The sequence below is a fragment of the Adiantum capillus-veneris genome, chromosome 14 (assembly GCF_014529385.1).
Source record: "Adiantum capillus-veneris isolate H3 chromosome 14, ASM1452938v2, whole genome shotgun sequence".
Classification (NCBI taxonomy): domain Eukaryota; kingdom Viridiplantae; phylum Streptophyta; class Polypodiopsida; order Polypodiales; family Pteridaceae; genus Adiantum; species Adiantum capillus-veneris.
This window is the reverse complement of record NC_140944.1, coordinates 3862049-3880692: the sequence shown is the minus strand read 5'-3', so window position 1 is coordinate 3880692 and position 18644 is coordinate 3862049. Positions and strand designations below refer to the sequence as shown.

The 18644-nt window shown below is 45.9% G+C and overlaps 1 protein-coding gene across 1 annotated transcript in view; it reads right to left on the bottom strand.

The window, feature by feature from the left end:
• LOC147441820 (small ubiquitin-related modifier 1-like) overlaps positions 1 to 18644 on the bottom strand; it is a 47305-nt gene that overhangs the window by 18636 nt on the left and 10025 nt on the right. The gene's annotated exons all lie outside the window — the stretch shown is intronic.

Below are 18644 nucleotides of genomic sequence, written 5' to 3'. Positions count from 1 at the left end.
TGGAACATGGAAAGAATGTTTGCCCATCGCATATGCTTTTCGGATAACTTTGACTGTGTCAAGAAGTATCGCAAGGTCTGATGATCTGTTTGGACAACAAAATCAGCACCTAAGAGGTAGTGCTTCCAGCTAGAAAGCGCATGAATCACGGCCAAGATCTCTTTCTCATGAATCACGGCCAAGAGCTCTTTCCGTACAGCTGGCGTATTTTCCGCGTTTTCCGGGACAGCCATGCCACGTCAACATTTCAGTTTGCAACCATTTAGGGTTAGGGTAGAGTTAGGGTTAGGGTTAGAGTAAAATTAGGGTTAGGGTTTCTACAAATTAGGGTTAGGGTTTCAGCAGTCGGGCAATTAGGAGCAGCCACGTCATCACTTTGTGACATACCCCCCTCTTGAAAGCATTGTAATCACCCTCGATTATGCCTGCAAAACAGACAGAGGCCATAAACTGTCTCACCAGACACACACATCTAGCACATGTACCAATCGACAGTCACATCACACGACATCACAAGACATCACTAGACATCACAGGACATCACATGACATTCAACATTCATTCAGATCTTAGATCATGATTTATCGGCAATCTAGCTAGCAATCGCATCTAGATCCAGTCGAGACCTCATCGATGTCCGATCGACTAACCCCTATTGCAACCATGTCTATTTGAGATCAAGTAGACCAAAATGCTGCAATCATTTCGTCTATCAATTCCTGCACTTATGTCACGTGACACATCCCAACCCTATGTGTCCGTGGACAAGCTACACCACAACAAGTTTCAGTCAATCCAGTCAAGTCTAGATTAGCAGTGATCTGGCACTTTTGTGAGTCTATTCGTAGACCGTGCATACCCAGTCACTTAGCATAGATGCATATCCTCCGGTTGCACACAGCATGATCATCGGAATTCCCATTAGAATCCATTAGCATCAGTTAGGGGAATTTTCCAGTGCATTTAGCCTATTTTCCTATTTATTGGGATTTTCACTTATTATTTTTAAGTGACTTTCCAACAAAAGTAGATAGGGCAATTTTGCTAAGTTAATATTATAAGCAAACCTAAGTTAGCAGTAAATGGCAGAAGAGGCAGCAGTAGCACCTTGCTCAACAGGCAACGTCTCAGCAAGACCAACCCCCGCGACTACTCTGGCGTTTTCTCCACGGAAGACCTAGCGTTTTTGCATCAAATCAGCCTTGGCGATTTGTGCACAGCAGATCAACCCCGCCGGCACCACGACACAGCAGATCAGCCTAGCGTTTTTGCATTTGCAGAACCCCGACGACACAAGGACCAATTTCAGCCCCTGGCGTTCTTGGATTTTAGCAGCAAATTAAGACCGGCATTATTCACCTAAAGTGTAGCAGATTCAGCCCGTAAAGACCATCAGTTTTCAGCCCTAAGAAACCTCATTTTTCAGCCAAGAAAAAGCAGCCAAAACAGTCATTTTCAGCCACCGAAACAGTCCCGAAATTCAGCGATTTAGAAGATCTCAGATTTCAGCCATCGTCATCGTCGTCGTCGTCGTCATCGTCATCGTCGTCGTCGTCGTCATCGTCATCGTCATCGTCATCGGCATCGGCATAGACCAAGTTGCATAGTCCATTGCATACGCATTGTACACCTTTGTGCAATCAAAGAATAGACCACTCTCGCTGACGAGAGTGGGGCCTTCGGAGGAGGGTTTTACAAACCTCTCGGGTGTCGTATCTCTTCTCTCTCCTTCTCTCAGTCTCATTCGCTTGCACGCACAATATCCACTCACTTTGTTCGTGACCACAACACTCTACAAGACGGAAAGCTCTCTCTTTCCCTAAAGAACTAAAAGGAACCTTGAGCAATAAAGATCACTAATCTTGAGAAAATACAACATTCATTCCGCTGCACCTAACATTGGTATCAAAGCTTTGGAAGTGTTCTGCATTACTCAGGGAAAGAACCACAAGAATTTATTTTTTTGCTTGTTGAGGTCGCAGAACCCAAGTTTACTTAGGCGTGGCGATTCCTAATCGTGTTTTGTTGAAGAGTGACAGGAATCCCAAGAAAGAAGGGCTTGTCCAGCCTCCCCTTGTGTCTCTTTTCACTCATTGAGAGCGGACCGTGCACTTAGCGGCCGGCCAATCAACGTGAGGTGGGAAAAAGCAACCTTGGTGTGAGCGCAAGGCCGCCAAGGGGTGCGCCCGCAGAAAAGGGTAGAACTCGGGTGAAGAGAAGATCCTTCTCCAACGCGATTTGCAAGCGAAAGAACACCTCAAGAACCCTAGATTCCCACGAATCAAGGACCTCAAGAACCTCAAGAACCCAAGTTCCTCGTGAACTTAAGAACCCAAGACCCCCAAGAACCCAAGTTCCTCGTGGACTTAAGAACCCAAGACCCCCAAGAACCCACAAGAACCCACGATTGCAGAATGGTCATCACTCGAAGCGGAATGGATACTTCGCTTGGAAGTGATGAGCATGAGAGAGACGAAGAAGAATTTTCCCCACCAGGAGGTTTTTCTGACCCTTCCCCATCTACAACACTGATTGCACTAACTCCAATGGAGGAGTTGGAACTGTTGTTTATGGAACAGACTTTACAACGCAAAGCAAGAAATGCAGTAAGAATGGCAGCCATAGCGCGTGAGCGTGAGCAAGTACGCTTAGAAGCCAAAGAACGACAAGCCACATTGGATCGTGAATTCAAAGAAATGGAACGCAGACACGCAGAGAACCAAGCAAGACAAGCAGAATTTGATCGTAAGAACAAAGCCCTCAAAGAACAGAGCGATCGACAGAACAAAGAGATGTTGCGACTTTTTTCTCAAGTACATGCGTACTTTGCACAGAATCACGAAAAGGAGACTCTCTCAGTCTCTTCTTCTCCAAAGCATGACACACAGGATTTACATGATGATGAGAAGCGTGATGATTTGGATTCCAATGATTTGCATAATGATTTGGATGCCAATGACAAGCATGATGATTTGCATGATCAAGATGTGATTGCTCACAAGCATGAGTTGCATGAAGATGACGTGATTGTTCACATGGATGATGTGTTAGTAGATGCTTTTTCTAGTGAAGCTAACCTCGTTGCAGATTCGATCAATCACCAAGAATCGATCTTGGCTTTCGAGTCGAGGTCCACAGATCCCCCACAAGAAGATTCGATCAATCACGAAGATCCGATCTTGGCTTCCGAGTCGAGGTCTAAAGAACCCCCACAGGACGATTCGATCATTAAGGAAGAACCGATCTTGGCTCTCGAGCCTTGGTCCAAAGAACCATCACAAGAAGTATTATGTGTTCGCATGATTGATACGCACGCATTGTTCGAATGTTTCATTCGTGAAGGTTTCTTGTCTTTTAGTCAACATCGTTATGTGATCCCTTTTACTAGGCATGACATATTGTATGTTGAGCACGTTTCTATCATGGATGAGCACGAATGTATGCGGATTGTTCATGAAAAGCTGAAAAGTTTGTATGTCAAGAAGTCACATTCCATGCCTCTTCCATGGCATGACACAGTTTCCGAAAGAGCACATGATTGTATGAGCACCAAGCATAGGCATTTCCATTGTGATTTGCCACAGTTGATTGATTTTGATCAAACAGAAAAGATTCGATCGCATTGTTTGCATGTGTTTGATGAACGGGTTGCCACTCCGTCTCTATGTTCATCAACACTGCATACACAGTCTTTAGAGAAGACAATATTTTTTTCCAGTCTTTAGAGAAGACAATATTTTTTTCCTTCACTTTACATGGAATAGGTATGTTCATGGTTTTGTGTTGGAGATGGTTTCAAGAATTCTCAGCCATGGAGATTCTTGAAGACGAAAGAAGGACTGTAGACGAAGTTGAACCAAGAAAGGAGATTCTGAAGACTTTGTGTCGCTTTCGGCGCGGCCCAAAGAAGCAAGCGTTGCAGACCTTTCTGAAGTTCAAGTACTGCACGACCCACACATCAGAGTGGGCCGCCGAGAGTCCCTTCCAGGATTCCAGATGCTATTGGCGATCTCCCTCGACGCCATACAATTCGGTACCAATACCTCACTTTGAAAAGGAGGGGATGTCACGTGACACATCCCAACCCTATGTGTCCGTGGATAAGCTACACCACAACAGGGTTCAGTCAATCCAGTCAAGTCTAGATTAGCAGTGATCTGGCACTTTTGTGAGTCTATTCGTAGACAGTGCATGCCCAGTCACTTAGCATAGATGCATATCCTCCAGTTGCACACAGCATGATCATCGGAATTCCCATCAGAATCCATTAGCATCAGTTAGGGGAATTTTCCAGTGCATTTAGCCTATTTTCCTATTTATTGGGATTTTCACTTATTATTTTTAAGTAACTTTCCAACAAAAGTAGGTAGGGCAATTTTGCTAAGTTAATATATAAGCAAACCCAAGTTAGCAGTAAATGGCAGAAGAGGCAGCAGGAGCACCTTGCTCAACAGGCAACTTCTCAACAAGACCAACCCCCGCGACTACTCTGGCGTTTTCTCCACAGAAGACCTAGCGTTTTTGCATCAGATCAGCCTTGGCGATTTGTGCACAGCAGATCAGCCCCGCCGTCACCACGACACAGCAGATCAGCCCCGGCGTTTTTGCATTTGCAGAACCCCGGCGACAGAAGGACCAATTTCAGCCAGCCCCTGGCGTTTTTGGATTTCAGCAGCAAATTAAGACCGGCATTATTCACCTAAAGTGTAGCAGATTCAGCCCGTAAAGACCATCAGTTTTCAGCCCTAAGAAACCTCATTTTTCAGCCAAGAAAAAGCAGCCAAAACAGTCATTTTCAGCCATCGAAACAGTCCCGAAATTCAGCGATTAGAAGATCTCAGATTTCAGCCATTGTCGTCGTCGTCGTCGTCATCGTCGTCGGCATAGACCAAGTTGCATAGTCCATTGCATACGCATTGTACACCTTTGTGCAATCAAAGAATAGACAACTCTCGCCGACAAGAGTGGGGCCTTCGGAGGAGGGTTTTACAAACTTCTCGGGTGTCGTATCTCTTCTCTCTCCTTCTCTCAGTCTCATTCACTTGCACGCACAATATCCACTCACTTTGTTCGTGACCACAACACTCTACATGACGGAAAGCTCTCTTTCCCTAAAGAACTTAAAGGAACCTTGAGCAATAAAGATCACTAATCTTGAGAAAATACAACATTCATTCCGCTGCACCTAACAACTTAAAAAGAAGTCAAGAACATATCAATATCATATTCAGGAATTCCATTTCATAAAGTCATACAACAGAATATTGTCAGCTCTCAGTATCCCTGAAGCTCAAAGAGACATCAGTGACTCTAGTATCAAAATCGAGGCATCTGTTAACGAAGGAGCAAAGTAACTCCCCCCTCTTGTGCATCCCACTGCACCAGATCTATGGCCAAGCTGAATTCTGGGTTCCATTTGGAGTAGACTATGCTAAACCAAAAGCCTCGAGGTAAAGTTTCACAATATGAGGAGTATCTGCTAGGTCCTCCTCCTCCATCCACTTCGCATCCAATGCAGGATAGTTCTAGAACTTAACCAAGAACCGCCTTCGGACTTTACCTTTATTCTTTGTATCCTTATGTGCCAAAATCTGTTCAGGAACAAGGATCTCCTTGTTTTCTTCCACTTCGGGTTGCTCATCAAGCTCCCCATCATCAAGCACATCACCTTTGAAAGGTTCCGAGAGACTTACATGAAATGCATTGTGAATCCTCCAAGTGTTAGGCAATTTCAATCGGAAGGAGACATCATTTATCTTTTCAGAGATCTGGAAAGGTCCGTAGTATCGCATACTAAGCTTTGGAAAAAGCCTCTCCTTTCCCTTTTTCTTTCTCAGGCATGCCTTCTCAAAACGAGCACTCAATCATCCTCCTTCAATTTCAAATCGCGACGATGGCGATCCGCTGCCTTTTTTTGTCGTTCTTGAGATTTCTGCATAGCCTTGTGCACCTTGGCAAAAGCAGTGTCTAAGTCGCGCGTATACTCGTCCGCTTCAAAAATCTTATCTTTCGTGCTTAGGAAGGGTGGAACCTTCGCAGCACCTTCAACAATCTCAAATGGCGCCTTCCCCATCGAAGAGTGTATCGTGTTATTGTAGGCAAATTCCACCAAAGGTAAGTACTTTTCCCATTGAGTCTTCTGATCCGAGATATAAGACTTCAATAAATCTAAAACCATTGAATTGGCAATCTCAGATTGCCCGTCAGTCTGCGGGTGGAACGATGACGAGAACTGCAACCACGTGCCAATGTTCTCCCAAATTGCCTTCCAAAACAAACTCGTAAATCTGGGGTCCCTGTCGGAGACAATCGTCTCAAGCATGCCATGTAACCTGAAGATCTGGGCCACAAACACTCTCGCTAAGTGATCCGGCTTGACTGTTTTCTTCACTGGAATGAAATGAGCATGTTTGCTAAAGCTGTCAATAACAGTCTAGATACCATCGTGACCACTCTGTGTTCTCGGGAGATCAAAAATGAAATCCATTGCAATACTTTCCCAGGGGCGGGTGGGTATGGGTAAAGGCTGTAACAATCCCTGTGCTTTATGCCTGTCAAACTCGACCTTCTGGCATACCAAGCAACTGCGCAAACTCTTCCACATCCTTCTTGAGTCTCGGCCAAAGAAGTATCTCTCTACCCCTTTCATGGTGGTAGCAATGCCGCGGTGACTCGTAAAAGGTGGACAGTGGCATTCAGTCATAACCTTTTTCCTCAACCGTTGTGTAACGCACAACATGGTTTTTCTCATCAAGTAGCCATCCCGAATAGAATATCCTGCTATTGTCTCCCCATCCCATATCCGTGTGAAAACATCTGCAAAATCTGTATCTGTGGCATATTGGTCGACCATATCCTCGAAGCTCCTATGATGTATCGAGGAAATAGCCAGAACCAACGGCTTCCGAGACAAAGCATCTGCCACCACATTCTTCTGTCCCTGAACATGGACAATCTGGAAGTGAAACTGTGACAAGATATTCGCCCACTGCATCTGCTTTTCCAATAGCTGCTTCTGTGACAAGAAGTAGCGCAAACTCTGATGGCCTGTAAAGACAGAAATCCGCTCCGAGTAGATAATGTCGCCACTGAGTAAGAGCATGGATAACCGCCAGAAGCTCCTTCTCATAAACCTATGCTGTCATTTCCGGCCTTGAGAACAATCGGCTCTCGTAAGCAATGACATGGCCTTCTTGCATTAAGAACGCACCTAGACTACGACCACAAGCATCACAATATACTTCAAATAACTTCTGCAAGTCCAGCAAAGTCAAAACTAGTCCCGTAGTCCATTTCTCTTTCAATGTCTGAAAGGCAGTCACCTTTGTGGGTCCCCAAGAGAAAGGGACTCCTTTCTATGTCAAGATATACAAAGGGGAAGCAACCTCTGCAAACTTTCGAATGAACCGCCTATAGTACGAACACAGTTCCAAGAAGCTTCTAACTTCATGGACATTCTTCAAATCGGGCTAATCACGAATAGTCTCTATCTTGGCCGAATCCATTTGCACTCCTGCTGCTGAGACAATGTGTCCCTAAAAGTGTATCTCTGGTAGAAAAAATTCACTTTTCTTTGCATTAATCACTAACTTGTGATCTTGTAATGCTTGAAAGACCTGAAGCAGATGATCTCTATGTTTTGCCTCATTCTTGGAGAAAACAATGATATGGTCAAAGAAAGTGCCCACAAATAGCCTGTACTCTCGAAAAATCTTGTCCATCATCCGGTTAAATGTCGCAGGAGCATTGGTGAAGCCAAAAGGCATCACCAAAAACTCAAATAACCCAAAAGTCATCCGAAAAGCTATCTTGTAGACGTCTCTTGGTGCGATTCTGATCTGATGATATGCACTCTTCAAATCAATCCTACTAAAGGACGAGGATCCCTGTAATCTGTCAAGTATATTATCGATCCTAGGAATTGGAAATTTGTTCTTGATGGTGATTTTGTTGGAGCTCTATAATCGATGCACATTCTCCGAGATCCGTCTTTCTTCAAAATCAACAACACTGGAGAGCAATACAATGGAGTACTGGGCTGGATAAGACCCTTTCCAAGAGGTCTTTCACTTGGTTCATAATCTCTTCATTCTGTGCTCGGCTCACACAGTAAGGTGGCCGGTTCGGTGGTGTGCTTTCAGGTATCAGATCAATGGTATGATCTTCAGGACGAGCAGGTGGTAACTCACCTGGTAGGCCCTCTGAGAAGCAATCGGCGTGAGAGTGGAGAAAATCTTGGCGTTCTTTATCAAGTTTAGACATATTTGTCCTATCCTTATCACTCAATTCTTTCATAAAAATCGAGTAAACAAGCAAACTGGATTTCATTAATTTAGAAATGGCAGAAGCCGATACAATAGAGACAGACTCGCCCTTCAATTTAATGTCAAGTACAATGGTTCTGCCCTTCTCTATATTAAATGTCGCTTTCCTCGCCCAATAATCGACCACGGCGTTGTTCTTGTGGTACCAGGGAATTCCCAAGAGAACATCACAACTTTCCAAAGGCATTATGTAAAAATCCTCATGCCCCAAATACCCCTGACAATGCAACCGTAGTTTGCCAATGACAGGTGTAATGGCTACGTTCCTGCCGGGTGCCGCTAGAACAACCTCTGCAAGTGGCCCCATCCGATCGCGAGTGATCTCGAGCCGCGCCGCCAATTCCGGTGAAATGAAGTTGGCCTTGGCTCCTCATTCAAAGAAGATCAAGGCCTCTTAGCCTTTCACTTTGCCCCAAGCTCGGCAAAGTTCTGTACTCTCATCCATTATGTTGGGATCGGTACGGTACCCTGGAACCATTCTTGTTTTCATCTTGCCTTTTCTTCCACGTTCCTCGGCTGCTCTCGAACTCTCAGGCCTTTCGTTGTCCTTGTCATTCTGTTCTTTCTGTGCCTTTTTAAGGCGCTTCGCGGAGATATGTCTATGTTCCCCGCATCCAAAGCACTTCCCCTCCCTGATGAAGCGAGCTCTCTCCTGAGGAGTAAGCTTGGGTCGTGCATCCTTCTTTTCTGGGTTGCTCTTTCTCTTTCTACTTTCATTCGCTGAAGTCTGTTCGGCTCGTTGTGTCATGACCTCATCGGTGGGGTAGGTCAGACTGCCAGAGTGAATGGCAAAACCCCGTTTCGCATGACTCATCAACTCTTGGATAGAAGCTGACTTCTGTTCCAAGCAATGATCTCGGATCTCTATAGGTAGACCCAAGGTAAACTGCTCCATCTGTTCTCTGAACGAAATCTTCTTGAATGAAGAGGTGGGTGAAAAAGAACTCCAGAATCTCTCGCAATAAGCGTCCACTGTATCTCTCTTGGTCATCCGAAGATGGTTCCAAGCAGCTCCTATATCGCGTTCATACTCTTGAGTCAGCCAAGAAGAAATAAAAAGCTTCTTAAATTTCAGCCATCAGTCTTGTTTAAAAGAAGCGTGGACCACCAAGAGAGGCAGCTCTCCGAATCTTAGAGTGCTCTGAGTAGCGTCCTCCCGTGAAAGCGATGTCAAACTGCTGTATAAAAGACAAAGCCTTCGAAGCATCTTTATATCAACGTGTCAAATTTAATTGACTATCCACCTTCCTTAAACTCTTGGACTTTCTTGCTTTTGTCTTCCAGAAAGTCATATTGGTTGGCTTTATGAAAATTCTTCTTGTTTGCATAAAAGTTGCCGTCGTCACAGACTGAATTGTCTGTAGACGAGTCCTTTGTAGAACTGTCACTCACTGGGCGAGATTTAGACTTTTTCTTGCTCTTTCCGAAGCGTTGTTTCTTGCTTCGCTTTTTGCCTTTTCTGTCTTCTTCGCTCGAGTCAGAAGAGCTAGAAGAACTGTCAGAAGAACAAGAAGAAGAAGAACTTGGTACTTCTTCAAATTGAACACGCTTCTTCTATTTCTTTGCCTTATCAAATGTCGACTGACGACCCAAATAACCCGAGAAGTCAATGCCTTTCTTCTGCTTTTTGCCGTGCTTTTTAGCTTTGTTTTGCGCGTCAAAAAGCTGAGCAATACGTGCATCAACCACCTCTTCTAATTCCTTCTCTGAATATTTCTTGTGAGCAGAAGGTTTCTTGAGAGCGGGTTTCGGGGGTGGTGTTGTGGTTTTTGCCACTGCTCATGCACTTCCTGAAAAGAAGTCTCGCTCATATATTTTGCAAATTTTGGGTCCTTCGCAACATTGAGCATCATCTTTGTTGCATCGCCAATCAATTGACCACACTCCATCTCTCGTCGCTCCGCTTGAGTAGGCCGAGGTGGGCCATACTCTCTGCCGGAATCTTCGTTGTGATCCCTTGCCGCATCTCCGGATGCAGAGGGAGTCAACTGATCCTTGCGTGAAGCTGCCGCGGAAAAAAAAATCGGGATCGGATTTCTCGTAGAAGAGAAATCGGCCGTGCTCTGATACCACTGTATCAGACTTAGACACTCCGAGTCAAGAATCGACCACGACAGCACCAAATATCCACTTCAAAACAGTTCACAGTTCACAATAGATGTACACTGGCCCGGTGGAGTTCCGTGCCTTGAGATATTGGGCTCAAAGACTGGCGCCCTGTCACGAGGACGTGGCAGTTATTAACCATGTCACAGAGATGTGGCAACTGCTAACCTTGGTTGTTGGTTTCTTTCCAATGGGGTTTATTTTATTTGTTTAAGACCCTCTTTTTGAAGTAGCAAACGGTCGGACATTGTATGGCCAATGTGAACGGTAGATTCACCCGCAGACGGGAAGTGGTCGGCACTGGAATTCGTATGGTAAGAGGATGTCTAGGCTCAGAGCAAGATCATATAGGTCCCCCCGTCGCACTTAGCAAGTTGGTGGATACTAGGAAGTGAACTCAATTAAGGCGTAAAGTCAAGGTGGGACTTCCAACAAAAAGTATCCGACAGTTAAGCCACATTGCATTTTTGGATGCGGTCCCAATGAGGATAGATGGTCAGAAGACCAGTGGGAGCCCAACGGAAGCATCTCCTAAAATTTAGGGAACTGCTATTTTGGGCCACGAAATGTGTTCGCGTCATTATCTTCGGTATGACTAGGGGAACACTTTACAACTCTGCCGCGAAGTCAACTGACGCACCAGTTGAGATATTTTTAGCAGGGAAAGCCCAAACTCGGAAACTGGGCGACGTGTCAGCTTGTGAGCGATTCTGCCACTCTGGGAGGCAAAAACGAGCTGCATATCATCAAAGGGGGCGCCATTTTCAGCCACAGGCGGATTGCAACAGGTACAGAAGCTATGGAATGCTTACCTTGCCCTCTATGTACAGTATGGTGACGGGAGTGATGCCCCGCACGCTACATACTGCTCTCTTTCTCCCCTACGTGCAGTTATGTGATGCCCCACAAGAGGGCTACTCATTTGACTATTGTACAGTTGTGTGGATTCATGCTTTTGTGCTGAGGCAAGAGCCTCCTTGAGCAGGAACAGGGGTAGCTAGCTGCTGCTCCAAAGCAGGCACTAGTGAGGGTCATAACCTCACCGTACAGGTGCAAAATCAGCGCTGTGTATGCGCTGTAATTTGACTGTTTTTCAGCCATACGGACGCCAGGATCATTGGGAATCGTGCCCCACTGGCAAAGGACAGTTAGGAGACTGTTTGGGGCTGAAAACAGGGCAAAAACCAGTAAATACAGCGTGCTGAATTTACTGTTTTTGGAAAGGAATCAGAGGGTATACGACAGTGCAAGCGAGTTCCAGCAGGGGAATTGGTTTCGCGCAAGTTTTGGGGCTTTTATGCTGCCGAAATTTGGCCAAATCAAATGGTATCTAGGTGGATACACGTGAAGGATTCCCAGGACCTTACCTTGTAATTTACCCTCCTAAAGAATAAAGAAATACCGAAAGGGGCGCCAATTTTGGGGCCTACAGGTTGTCGACGTCTGCTCGGAGCATTCTAGCTTCCGAGCCGTGTGTGTATTCAAGTGTTAACTCCCGTCGCAGGTTCTCTTTGCAAAGTGCTCTGTGTGTGTGTTTAAAGTAAAGAATTTCGGGTGAAAGCCAACGCCTACCGCCCTACGGGCCGGTTGCATGGTTCCGTTGCCAGGACCTCAATCACTTTTTCCTCAAAGAGTGAGCCTGGATTGTTCAGGGTAAAGACACACAGTGCAAGAACACGGGGATTACACTATGGCCGACAACGGGAAGGGAATTATGGAAGAGGGTTCCTCTCCAAAGGACAAGCAGGAGATTCCTATGGTTTTTGAGATTGGCGAGAGCTCACGGCCACGTCAGTCTGTACCTCCTGTCAACGTGAATGTCCCTCCAGTAGTACAGGGCTTTATGACAGGGCAACTTGAGGATGATGCGTTTAAGACTCAGTTAGTTGCCGTGGTGAATGTCTTTTCGCAGCTGGTGCAGAATCCGAGGTTTATGGAATTCTTGCAAGCGCCACCAGTGCAACAGCAAAATAGGCAACCTACGCCGCGTACGGAGCTTGTTGAAGCTCAAGCCCAGGTACTTCATGAGGCGCAGGAGGAAAGGGAACACTCGCATGTTGCGGAGTCGGGGGCTCCAAAGCAGGTTCCTCCCGTGCTTGAACAGGTGGCTAGAACGCCTATTCCACAGGTTATGCCAGTTCAACCCGCCACCTTTCAGAGCCAACATGCTGTCTTGAATGGACAGGGAGCTGGATACCAAGCTATGCACTCAGTTTTTCCACCACCCACGGTACATCCTGGGTATTTCGGGGGTGGATCAGTGTTCCAAAGTATGGCTGGTTATGCGTCTGGAAGTCAGCCGTACATGCCAGGAACAGTGTTCGGGGGTATGCAAGGCATCATGCCAAACCCCATGTATGGTACTATCGGCATGCAGCAAGGTTTCCACGGCAACCAGGGCCAGTTTGGGGTGCCACAGGCTCATTTTGGCATGGCTGGTTTTTCTGGACAGCAGCTAGATATCGCACCTCTGACGCAAAATGTGAATGGCCAACACGTGCCGATCATGCCTAGTACAGTGCCCATGTTGCAGACCATTCTGTATGACAACTTGGGGGCACTAGAGAAGCCGAAGGCTTACAAAGAAGGTGGTGCAGCGGTAAAGTTCAGTACCTTCAGTGGTTTCGAGGACAAGACTAAGGCACTCACTTTCCTCCAGCAGTTTGATACAGCTTATGCGGGAGGGAATTTTACAGAGGCCTCGAAGGTCAGGAAAGCTGCCACTTTCTTAAAGGACAATGCGCTTACCTGGTGGACGACATTGTTAATGCAAGGACAGGCACCCGCCACTTGGGTTTACTTCAAACAAATGTTTGCATCTGCTTGGCTATCAAATGAATTTGAAGCCGATGTCTTGACAGATTGGCACCAGCTTACGGCAGCTTCGTACAAGAGCTTGCTGGAGTACAATAGGAGGTTTTGTAAAGCATTACTCTCAGTGACCTCCTACAGATTTGTGCCATTGACAGAGCAGATAGAGAAGTATTGTTGTGGGCTGCCTAAAGGGCTTCGCGATTACTGTACAAAGAATAGAGTGGCTACCCTTACTTAGCTTATGGAAGTTGCGAACACTGGTCTTGCCTTGTTGAAAGGAGAGGACAGTGGATTTCCGAGCAGTGATAAAGGAGGGCAGCAAAAGAAAAATTCAGCGAAGAAGCCCTTTGTGAAGACGGCTCCTGATGCGTCACAGGGGTCAGAAAAGGCCACCAAGGACAAGGATTCAGCTGGGACTTCTGGAGCGCAGGCAAAGAAACAGAAAAGGAAGCCTTTTGTGCGCAAGTCGCTCGAGGAAAAGAAGGTCCTAATGGCTGAGAACAAATGCTTTATATGCGAGCAGCCTGGTCATATTTCTATCAATTGTCCACAAAGGAAAAGGCCAGCTGACTCAGAGGATAAAGAAGACCAGAAAGGCAAGAAGCCTAAACCCACGGCAGGTTTAGTGCCAGACATGGTGGGTGACAGGCCCAGCACAGATGCCAGTGAGTTATGCAGGGCATGGGGTAAAGTTAGGGATCAGACGGCACTCATCTTCTTTGATCCAGGTGCCAAAGCCAACTTTATCTCACCAGAGTTAGCTATGAAGCTCGGCATCAAAGCTGAAGAGATGGGGTACACCGCAGAGGCAGGGTTGGCATGTCCTGGCCACTCAGAGTGTGTTACTCCCATCATTGGAAAACTGCATCTGCATATTCAGTCGTATGTGGACACTGAAGAGCTTTACATCATGCCGCTGGAAGGTTGTGACGCCTTGTTGGGGATCCCGTGGATGTTCCGAGTGCATGGAGTCTTGGATGCCTACAACAAAAAGATCACTGTACAGCATAGGGGCAAAACTCACATCTTGGATGTAAAGCTTAAAGGAGAGTCAGTCCCTATTGTATCTGCTTCTGCTATCACTTCTGTAATAAAGAATCATCTTTCTGTGTACTTGATTTTTGCACGTGATGTCTCAGATAGGGATCAGTCAAATTTTATCTGTGTTAGATAAAGAAAGGTCAGCATTTTTGCAAAAGTTTAGTGACTGTCTTTCTGATTCATTACCGTCGCAATTACCGCCAGAGAGACCTGAGGACCATCGGATAGATTTGGTGCCAAGGTGTAGCCCACCAAATAGACCTCCCTACAGGGTTAGTGCGGCGCAGCAGAAAGAGATTATGGGCCAGGTTGAGGAGTTATTAGAGAAGGGGCTGATTCAGCCTAGTTCTTCACCCTTTTGCTCCCCAGTGCTCCTAGTGCAGAAGAAGGATGGCTCGTGGCGCATGTGTATTGATTACCGTGCGTTGAATAAGAATACCATCAAGAATAGGTTTCCTATTCCTCGCATTGATGATATTCTCGATCGTTTAGAGGGTGCTGCAATTTTCAGCAGGATAGACCTGAAGAGTGGGTACCATCAGATTCGTATAAGCCCAGAGGATGTGCACAAGACTGCGTTTAGAACGACATTTGGTCTTTATGAGTTTCTAGTGATGCCGTTTGGGCTAACAAATGCTCCTGCCACGTTCAACAGAATGATGGACCGGATTTTCCGCTCGCATCAACAGTTTGTTGGAACATTCTTCGATGACATGATTGTGTATTCGAAGAATGAAGAGGAGCATAGGCGTCACTTGACCATTGTGTTCGAAGAGCTGCGCAGTCACAGGTTGCTTGTCAATCCTCAGAAAAGTGAATTCTTCCTTGAAGAGATCCACTTTCTGGGCCACATAGTCTCAAAGAATGGTGTAAGAATGGATCCCGCAAAGGTCGAAGCTATCAAGACATGGCCACACTTGAAGACTGTGCACGATGTCAGAAGCTTCTTGGGATTGTGTTCCTACTATAGAAGGTTTATCAGAAATTTTGCAGAGATAGCATCGCCTCTTCACGCATTGCAAAAGAAAGAGGTCACTTTCAGATGGACCCAAAAAGAGATTTCAGCTTTTAGTCTCTTAAAGGAAAAGTTGACTTCAGATCCAGTTATTGTTTTGCCATCTCAGGAAGTCATTTGTGGTCCAATGTGACGCGTGTGGCAGTAGCATCGGAGCAGTGCTAATGCAAGATGGACGGGTAGTAGCCTATGAAAGCCGAATTTTGCAAGGGCCAGAGAGGACTATGCAAGTCTATGAGAAAGAGCTCTTGGCCGTGATTCATGCGCTTTTTAGCTGGAAGCACTACCTCTTAGGTGCTGATTTTGTGTCCAAACAGATCATCAGACCTTGCGATACTTCTTGACGCAGTCAAAGTTATCCGAAAAGCATATGCGATGGGCAAACATTCTTTCCATGTTCCACTTCCAGATTATGCATGTGGAAGGCAAGAAGAATGTTGTGGCTGATGCGTTATCAAGAAAGCCACAAATTTCAGCTGTGTCAATTCCTTATCATTATGAGTTAGATGACATGAAGGAACAGTATACTGCTGATGAAGATTTTGCAAGGATCTTTGAACAGTTACAAGAGGGGCAACATCACGAGCACTACCTCCTCAGAGACGGTTTTATGATGATACATGGCAGACTTTGTGTCACTAGGCCATTGCGACATAAGGTCATGGAAGAGAGTCATGTCCCACCGTATGCAGGGCATCGTGGCATTGATGCAACAGTTAAAGCGGTAGAGACGTTCTTCTATTGGCCTACCTTGAGGAGAGATGTGGATGCCTTTGTGCGAGCATGCATAGTTTGCCAAAAGGTCAAGTTTGACAGGCAAAAGGCACCAGGGTTGTTACAACCACTGCCGATTCCGGATAAGCCATGGGAAAGCATTGCTATGGACTTTATCTTTGATCTTCCAAGGACACCAACAGGGAATGATGGTATATGGACCATTATCTGCAGGTTCAACAAGCAGGCCCATTTTATCCCTGTCAGGAAGAAGATAAAATCTGATCAGATGGCACGCTTGTTCATGTACAATGTGTTTAAGTACCATGGTATGCCACAATCGATTATCAGTGATCGTGATCCTCGCATGACCAGTTTGTTCTGGAGAGGATTGTTTGAGAACATGGGTACTACGCTCAAGTTCTCGTCTTCGTTTCATCCACAAACTGATGGACAGTCAGAAGAGGCTAATTCTACTGTCTTAGATCTGCTGAAATGCTATGTGTCAGATAATAAGGGCAAGTGGGAACAATATTTGCCTATGCTTGAGTATGCGTACAATAATACGGTGCATTCGTCTACTGGCAGAGCACCTTTTGAAATTGTTGAAGGCGGCAAAAAGGTTCCTCCCATTTTGCATACAAAGGACAAGATCTTTGAGGCAGATCGATATGTTGAGAACTTGGATGAGATGTATAAGAAGATTAAAGTGGCCTTGGAGAAGACTCAGGCAAAACAGAAAAAGGTTGCTGATCGTCACCGTCGTGAATTGCTACTATCACCTGGTGATTGGGTTCTTTTAAGGTTCGAAAAGGCAAGGTTAAAGAAGATGAAGGGTAAGGAACGGCTGTTTCCTAAGCTCAGCATGCGTTACTATGGGCCTTTTCAAGTGCTTGACAAGATCAGCGATGTGGCTTACAGGCTGAAACTGCCTGATGCGTGGAAGATTCATAATGCGTTTCACGTGAGTCTTCTAAGACCCTTCGTGGGTGATGTGCTAGAAGATATGCCAGTTGAGGATCAGCCAGAAGTTGAGGAACTTGATGAGATCCTGGTACCTGAGCAAGTTTTGGCACATAAGGACAGAAAAGTTAAAGGACAAGTTGCAAGACGCTATTTGGTGAAGTTCAAGAACTATCCGCCTATGGATGCAAAGTGGATGGAAGAGCATGAATTGTCAGAGTCACCAAATGTATTGCAGCTTTACCTTGAAGCCTTTGGGTTACAGCCTACTTATGCCCCAACGTGTGCAAAGGAGGGGTAATGATAGAGCTAGTACATCGAATGTACATATGAATTCAGTGCCATAGATAGAAATGGCAAAAGTATGAAGGCCTCATTAAGTCATTTGTATCTATGTATGTTACGACCTTTCTTGCGGATACATGCGATGATAAAAGAGTGTTAATAGCACAAGATCATCAGTGGCGTGTATTTATGGTATGCAATCGAGGACATTTGCGATTTCAAGAGGGGGGTATGTCACGAGGACGTGGCAGTTATTAACCATGTCACAGAGATGTGGCAACTGCTAACCTTGGTTGTTGGTTTCTTTCCAATGGGGTTTATTTTATTTGTTTAAGACCCTCTTTTTGAAGTAGCAAACGGTCGGACATTGTATGGCCAATGTGAACGGTAGATTCACCCGCAGACGGGAAGTGGTCGGCACTGGAATTCGTATGGTAAGAGGATGTCTAGGCTCAGAGCAAGATCATATAGGTCCCCCCGTCGCACTTAGCAAGTTGGTGGATACTAGGAAGTGAACTCAATTAAGGCGTAAAGTCAAGGTGGGACTTCCAACAAAAAGTATCCGACAGTTAAGCCACATTGCATTTTTGGATGCGGTCCCAATGAGGATAGATGGTCAGAAGACCAGTGGGAGCCCAACGGAAGCATCTCCTAAAATTTAGGGAACTGCTATTTTGGGCCACGAAATGTGTTCGCGTCATTATCTTCGGTATGACTAGGGGAACACTTTACAACTCTGCCGCGAAGTCAACTGACGCACCAGTTGAGATATTTTTAGCAGGGAAAGCCCAAACTCGGAAACTGGGCGACGTGTCAGCTTGTGAGCGATTCTACCACTCTGGGAGGCAAAAACGAGCTGCATATCATCAAAGGGGGCGCCATTTTCAGCCACAGGCGGATTGCAACAGGTACAGAAGCTATGGAATGCTTACCTTGCCCTCTATGTACAATATGGTGACGGGAGTGATGCCCCGCACGCTACATACTGCTCTCTTTCTCCCCTACGTGCAGTTATGTGATGCCCCACAAGAGGGCTACTCATTTGACTGATGTACAGTTGTGTGGGTTCATGCTTTTATGCTGAGGCAAGAGCCTCCTTGAGCAGGAACAGGGGTAGCTAACTGCTGCTCCAAAGCAGGCACTAGTGAGGGTCATAACCTCACCGTACAGGTGCAAAATCAGCGCTGTGTATGCGCTGTAATTTGACTGTTTTTCAGCCATACGGACGCCATGATCATTGGGAATCGTGCCCCACTGGCAATGGACAGTTAGGGGACTGTTTGGGGCTGAAAACAGGGCAAAAACCAGTAAATACAGCGTGCTGAATTTACTGTTTTTGGACAGGAATCAGAGGGTATACGACAGTGCAAGCGAGTTCCAGC